The sequence below is a fragment of the Harpia harpyja genome, chromosome 12, assembly GCF_026419915.1.
Source record: "Harpia harpyja isolate bHarHar1 chromosome 12, bHarHar1 primary haplotype, whole genome shotgun sequence".
In the NCBI taxonomy this organism is placed as follows: Eukaryota; Metazoa; Chordata; class Aves; order Accipitriformes; family Accipitridae; genus Harpia; species Harpia harpyja.
Genome location: NC_068951.1, coordinates 41,206,143 through 41,213,534, shown reverse-complemented (window position 1 = coordinate 41,213,534; position 7,392 = coordinate 41,206,143). Strand labels below are relative to the sequence as shown.

At 39.7% G+C, this 7,392-nt stretch overlaps 1 protein-coding gene across 7 annotated transcripts in view; it reads right to left on the bottom strand.

Moving 5' to 3' along the window:
- Positions 1-903: 903 nt before the first annotated feature.
- SLITRK3 (SLIT and NTRK like family member 3) overlaps positions 904-7,392 on the bottom strand; it is a 16,914-nt gene continuing 10,425 nt past the window's right edge. For 4 of the 7 annotated variants that reach the window (XM_052803787.1, XM_052803785.1, XM_052803784.1 and 1 more), the window contains exons 3-4: positions 3,398-3,465; positions 904-2,737 (exon numbers count right to left, since the gene is read on the bottom strand). The gene's annotated coding sequence lies outside the window, so the exon portion shown is untranslated. Of the gene's footprint in view, positions 2,738-3,397; positions 3,466-4,227 lie in introns of those variants that run through there. The other 3 variants (XM_052803781.1, XM_052803782.1, XM_052803783.1) reach the window with 3 other exon arrangements.

The window sequence follows — 7,392 nt, the reverse complement described above, 5'->3', positions numbered from 1 at the left end:
AATCACAAAAACAGCTAAAGGATTGCTTTAACTAGGAGATAGTATATGAATTCAGCATATTTTCTGTGTAAAAATATGACATTTGTATGGAAATGACCTATTTTCTTGAACAGGCTGCTATATATCACAAAAAGTTTCACTGTAACATTTATGCAAAAGAGATTGGGAAGCACTTTCTCATAAGGTGCTTATTTCCTCCAGATGAAATAATAAGGCAAAGCATAATCAAGAAGCTTGAAAGAAATATTTCACTCAGTATCATATGTTTTAAGCCACTGGGTATTTGTGTTGATTTCCATGATTATTTTTTGTTTGTTTGTCTTCTGCCTTAAAGGAAGCAAAGGACTGAGAAAGAAATAATCCATTCTCCCCCTTTTCTTTCCTAATCACATTACAGTTTGCAAACGACGCTGGATTGGCAGCATGACAGATCCACGCTGCTCTAATAATCACGAAAGCATAGGCCTCGTCGGTGTTGGAGGCAGAAAAACATTCCTCTGCAGCGGCACCAACCCCGAGCACGTTGTGCCTGTCCCCGCACGCGGTCAGAGGGGGACACGGGCTCTGCCCCACGGCAGCCAAAATCATCGTGACAAACCCACGTCACCGTGACCTACATTTATTCCAGCACAACACACGCGGCAATTCAGCAATCAGCAATCATTCGGGGCAGGCGGCTTAGGGGATGCTGACGGAGATCATTACTTTTCAGCTTTTCCTTTGAACCGCAGTGTGTTACGGTGCGTTATTCCAGGGGCTGAGCCGGTTCCAGCTCAAATCGGGGGCAAAACTCAAGAGTAACGATCAGCGGCACAAAATCCAAACCCTTGTCAATACCCAGCGACTGCGTAAAGGTCTTATCAATAGAAAGATACTATAATCATAGAATACATAACTAGTAAGTCATTTTGTAGGCTCGCTTTTATTACAAAATTACAATTTTAATTAATAGTTGCACAACTACAAGATTGTTTTAATGTCAGCGCTTAATGAAACACTGTCATCTGATCCAACCCCACTGAAGTCAAGTGCAAAATCCACCCTGATATGAATGGGTTTCCAGCTGAGAAATTCTTTGAGCTTATCATGAATTAAGGTATAGCTTGCTCTGATGATGAAGTGAAATGATTTAAAATCAATTATAACATAAAAGACACATCCTGAACTAGATGTTCACTGAGCTTAGATTCTTGATTTACAGCCTAACATCCTAACCCTAAATGGAAATCCATACATCACTGAGTCAAAGTAATCTGACTTCAGATAACTTACTTTAAAGCAGGAAATTCATCTCTTTTTTTCCTCTATTCAGAAGCCGTTAGCATTAGCTGGGACATTAACAGCAACCAGCATAATTACTGCTGCAGCTATTTCACCATCCAAACTCTGTGAGCATAACAGAGATTTCCAAAGCTCAAACAGTCAACAACCACCTTCCCTTGCCTTTCAAACCAGCCCTGAGTCATTTTGGCCACCACTTTATTTCACAAATGTAGAACAGCTGTGGAGCAGCTAATGACTTACTCAGAGTCCTCTGGAATAGTAAAAACCTTCCAGGCTTATGCTCAACCACTAAGCAATGCTCCTTTCTACGTAGAAAAGATAACTTAAGACATTTGTGCTAATATGATATTAATGGAAGCAGCTTTTTGTTGGGTTTTAAAGAAAAGGACACGCTGTTGAAATGTTATTTCCCATAGTTGCATGAATATTTATATAGAGAAATATAAATTTATATAAATGTATACATATCTATAGATACACATATTGTACATTATAGGCATATACATACATACATATATACACACAGTGTTATATACACATACACAGATTTGTATATACATATATATAAATATATATATACACACAAATGCACACACAGCTTGCTTCTTTTTAGCTAGCTATAGTTATAAATTCTCCCTCCCCCCCAGAGCCAAGATAATCTGAGTTGCCTCTGCCACGGTTCCCTCTGCCACAGTTGCCTTTCCATCCCGAATTAAATATAATACTAATTATTCTGCCATTCTGGTTCCTGAGAAACTTGGCAACGCTTCTGAATGACTTCAGATGCGGCAATTTCTCCTGCATTGTCTCTACTAACCTATTCTAGGACATGCAATGTGCTGCGAAGATTAAGTGGCCAAAATGCTAATAAGTCTGAGAAGTGCCTCCACTGCCCTACATTGAGAATGTAGGTCTTAATGTATCTATTTTTAGCTTCATAACCAAAAATGCCTATATTTTTAATAACGGTCCAAAGCAAGCCATATACCTGAATCTCCCAGAACGTTCCAAAAATTGACTGCTACACTTCAACGTGCTAGCATATACATGTATACACACAGATATATATACATACAGTATATATACGTATATACTGTACACACTTAGTATCAGCGTTTCCGTTGCATACGTTAGCCACCCTGTTCCAGTAGAAGTAATGACATAGGAGGCAGTTACTACCGCTTTGAGTTACCAGCAACTAATTTTAGGTTGTTGCAAATGGAACATCTCCGCTTTATCCCTGATGCATACCTGTTAGAGATCCATCTTATCAGTGTTTTGTGCTCTGAAGGCTTTAACAGACTTTGGCTGGCTTGCAGGGGTTGGCAAAGCACAAGGCATGTAATACCACCACGGCTAACCTCGGGAGGCTGCTTACAAAGCTGAGTTACAGGTAGGCAATCCAGTCGATACATCTTACAGAATGAAGTCTTGAGGTGCAAACCACCACTCTCTAGAAAAACCCAACAAAGATAACCATATTTTCAACTGGTCTCCGTTTCATGCACATGGTCAATGTGCAAACCGAGGTGTCCTAAGTTACTGTCAGCCAAATGAATATCTGTGCATGCAGATAGGTAAAAGCAATGCTGAAAATGCCAACAATCTGGAGGCTGGTTGAGAACTTGGGCCAAATGCAGGAAAAATAGAGTTCTGTGAGATATTTGTTTACCTGCTCTAAAAAGAGAGGTTTCAACAAGAATTGCATGTTGTTATTGACTGTCTAACCCAGAGAGACGCTTGACTTTCCGGTGCCGTTCGCATTGTTAGCCTTGGCACAGTTCCCACTTGTCACAGCTTAACCCATCTCCCAGCGATGCCAATGCCATTCCTTCCATCGGCATCGCTGGCTGTAGCATCACGGCCCCTCATTGCTCACAGGAGGAATATATATATATATATTTTGATATATAAATTCGATACATCCGCAGTTCTTATGCTGTTGGTTTAAAACCGAAGGGGAGAATTAAACATGGATTCAACGATGACTGACTCTTTGCCTTAATCAGTGCCTTTACTTATGCTCAGTGAGGGCTGCAGAACAAGGCGCCGATAGCTATGACTTGCCCTTTCTTTGAAGAAAACACTAACATAAACTGGATCTAAAAAATACCTTTACTTGCCATATTTCTTTGCTTGCCAATACTATCCACTTTCCAAAGCAGCCAGGTTTTTGGGTCACTGCAAGAAAACATAACAGAAGTGATGCCACGAGAAACGACGCCCTCTAATTAAGAAGAATGCATTAGCTATACGTCTTTTTCAGCAGCGCTTTGATGATGACTGATCAGATGTGCCCTTGCGTGGCAGTTTAACAGCACCAGAGAAACTCTGGATGAGTTTTCTAAAGAACACAGAGACAAACTTTTAAATGGCCAGCATCCATTAGTGACATCGAGTTTTTTAAAGTTAATCTTTCACCGAAACACTACAACATGATTTTTTCGAAGTGCTCAGCACTCCCGTGCTCGCTGTGGGCACAGGACTGGTACCTCCGGTGGTGCAGTACCCCAGGTACCTCACTGCTCAGGGTGAGAGCTAATGGTGGAGCAGATTAGCTGGCCACACCTGACCCTGTAATCTCACTAATGGGAATTTCTTACATCTTCCTTTTGAGTCAGACTGTCCTGGCCACTCTCAGGAATGAGAGGACACAGCAAAGTGAACATGTTTCAACTCTAAGCCTGAGTGGCAATTCCTACGCTCTTTTGAGCATAGCTCCTTCATTCTCCACAGAAAAGAAAAGAAATAATTAAATTTGAAAGACCTATTAAAAAGTATTGTTTGATGAGAATTTTCACACTGCAATGTTTTCCTCTCTGCAGTCATACTCTGAATAAAATCAAACTAAACAGTTACAGAACAAAAAGAACAACAAAACAACCCATTAATTAGCCTTGATCTGCAAAGCCAAAGCCTCCAAAGTTCAATGACAGACATTGGTTCAAGGATTATTCAGATAATGGACATTATATATATATACACACATATAACAACTTAGAGACCAAGTACAAAACCAAAGGTTCACGTAGCTTTCTAGAAAACTCATCTCAGTTTAGGACAGTTACTGTTGTGACAGACTGACTTTGTTTTAAACAAGTATGGTCTGAAAAAGTATTAACAAATACATTCCTACAGTTGTGTAACATGTAAACCAGCTACTGTCTCCAAAAAAGCAAAGTAAAGCTGAGGAAAGCAAGAAAAAAAAAACATTTTCCCATAATCAGTATGCCAATGCCACTTTAACATTTGGGGAAAGTCATTAACTTCAGATGAGATGGTCCCTGTAGGATAAAGACTCCCAAACCTTTCTTCTGCTTTTTTTTTTTTGGTTGTTTGGTCGGTCGGTTGGGATTTTTTGAAAATTACAGTTACAGGAGCCCCCAGCGGCAATGGTGGAGGTCCCACCATCAGCAGAAGGGATGGCAATGCCATCAGAAGCAGCAGCACGTCTCAGGTCTATGCCAGTCCAACAGTGATTTATCACAATTCAGGAACTCCTGCTTGAAATTATTCAAACCCTACTGCAAAATCTCATCACTGCGGAGAACCTCCCTAACTGGCACAGTGCTACAACAACATGCCAAATTGCCACACCACATGCCATGGACAGGAATATTCCTCCACAGTTAGTGGTATTTGTTTGACAGAGAGATTTGACCCTCGGCTAACCTAAAATATTTCTTCAGAATTCATAGAATATACAGGATATTCTTGAGAGATTTAGAAAATTCTAGTAGAAAAATAAAGATGTTAGAAAAAGTAAATGGACCTTAAAGATTCAGTATATGACATATGACTGAGTTATTAATATTTTATATTGTGCTATGCCCTCTATTATTATCTATTCTTTTTAAGGCACCCAACATCTTAGTATTGCATACACATACTTCTTCATGTCTAAAAATAATCCCACACTTAAGATTAACATCCTTAGCATTCAAAAATATAAAGACTGATTCAACATCCTCTATACGGACTACCCAGTACGACTGTGGGACAAGGAATTCCTATAGCAATGCCAGTGGCTCCGTTCCTTCGAGCCTTCTCCCGTCATTTTTCCACAAAAATAAGCCATCTGACACTGTTCTGAAAACCACGACAATATCAACCAATTTAACGGAGAAAAAAATGCCACCACCACAGGGGAGTGTTTCCAAATATTTTCACAGTGATCAGAGATAACCTCCAGGTTTCACCCCAGTAGCCATGTGTAGCCAAGCTAATGCTTTCATCGGTACCCTGCCTAACTCCTCCAGCAACCTACACAAAAATGAGAATAGAAGTACATAATTTTAAAAGTGGGAAACTATAAGGATCAAGCAAAAGACTTTAAAAAAAAAAAAGATATGAAACACAATTGTCAGTGTCTGTTAATATTCTTGCTTTTAAAGAAAAAGATAATGTTAATAAAGTACTTCCGAAAAAATTGCAATTGTTACATTAATAATCTTGTTGGCTAGCTGGTTACCTATGACATTATGTCTAAGCTCTGGTACCCATTTCCACGTTTCTTGAATCTGCAGAGACACACTCATATTTGTCTTTATGCGAATGCTCTTATTTTAAAATAAAAAGCGCTAAAACTTTTTTGGTTAATTTGTGAATGAGGTCAATCAGAAAAATGACTAAATTGATAGCAAAACCTTTTTCTCTATACCGTTATTCATTTTATTCTGAAATAGTCACATGGAGTACTTGTCTCAAAATACTTGAATCCACTTAATGTGTGTTGTCATTTTCTGAGATCAGACTTTGCTCTTCTTTCAAGTCTGTTGACTAAAACTGAGCAAAAATGTAGCATTTCATCACTGCCTTCAAGGGAGCAGAATTAGGCCTCCAGTCCATACCCACACAAGGGTTTGTTCCAAGCACGATCCACTTCTTCCGCTAGCTCGAACAGGCTTCCAGTTGTGGCGTAGCTACGCTTGCCCAAATAAAACAGAATTTTTTCAAGAATTGAGAAAAAAAGATGTCTTTCCACTCACATCAGCATTACGCAGTATTAAAAAATAGCGTATTTTTGTACAAAGAGCTGCTGTTAGTATGAAGAAGTAGTGAAACTACACATTGGGTGAATTTCCTCCACATTTCTCCCATGGAACCAGCTGCATTGTACTGTATAACCCATACATAAATTAAACTGTGAAACTCAGTTACGAGGAAGTCAGATTTAGAATCAAGTCTTGGAAAAGTCAGAAAATAGGAATATGCGATGCGTTGCAGCCTGATTTCCAAGTGTACATAAATCCAAGTTGTAAAAGCAAATGCATTTGGAAGAAGTGCAGTTCTGGAACAAGTTCCCACCTAAGTGGCTGGAGCATTGCCAGAAGTCACACTCTTTGGCTGAGTGATGTAGCTAAGCAATGAACTTCCAAACTTCGTGCCAAATTCTACCCATTTTTTTTTTCACGTGAACGTTTCTGTTGCGCCTAAAGCCAATTCATCATGTCTTATTCCTGTGAACAGTTCACGTGAAGTAGGTACTTGAACAAAGGAGAAGTAGCACAGCACTCGTGAGCGACTGCTTGCACACGTTAGTGCTTCCAAAAGGTGGAACGCTGCATATTGGCATTTTGTAGAGACCTCTCTGTCCTGTTGCTGTAAAACTTTATAGCAGAGAACACAAGTTGAACATAACTGCACGTTTCTAGCTTAAAACCAAATCAGCTGTGATGACGTGCTCAAAAGTGGTTTTGTCTGGAAAGGTCTCTGACAAAATCTTGAGCTACCACAGCTTAACTCATGTCCACTGAATCACGTAATAAGTGACCTGTCCGGAGTGTTCGCCTAGCTAGAGCAGTAGGGGTCCCGGCTTGCTGCGACAGACGTTTAGAGGTGGACCGCCTTCCAGAAGTCAGATTATTATTCATACCATAAAATTTAACATCTTTCTCTCACTATCGATACAGTCAAGAGATCCATGAAGCAATTTCCAAGTCTCAGCCAAATCTGCTAACCCAGGTAGAATATGATGGTGACATCAACGACAATAACCAGGAAATACGAAAGAGCGCCGGTAATTGAGCACCTTTATTACCCTTTCTGTTTTCCTGTATGCAGTTGTTACCAGCTATAACTGGGACTTACCTGGCCTTTTTTTCTTTT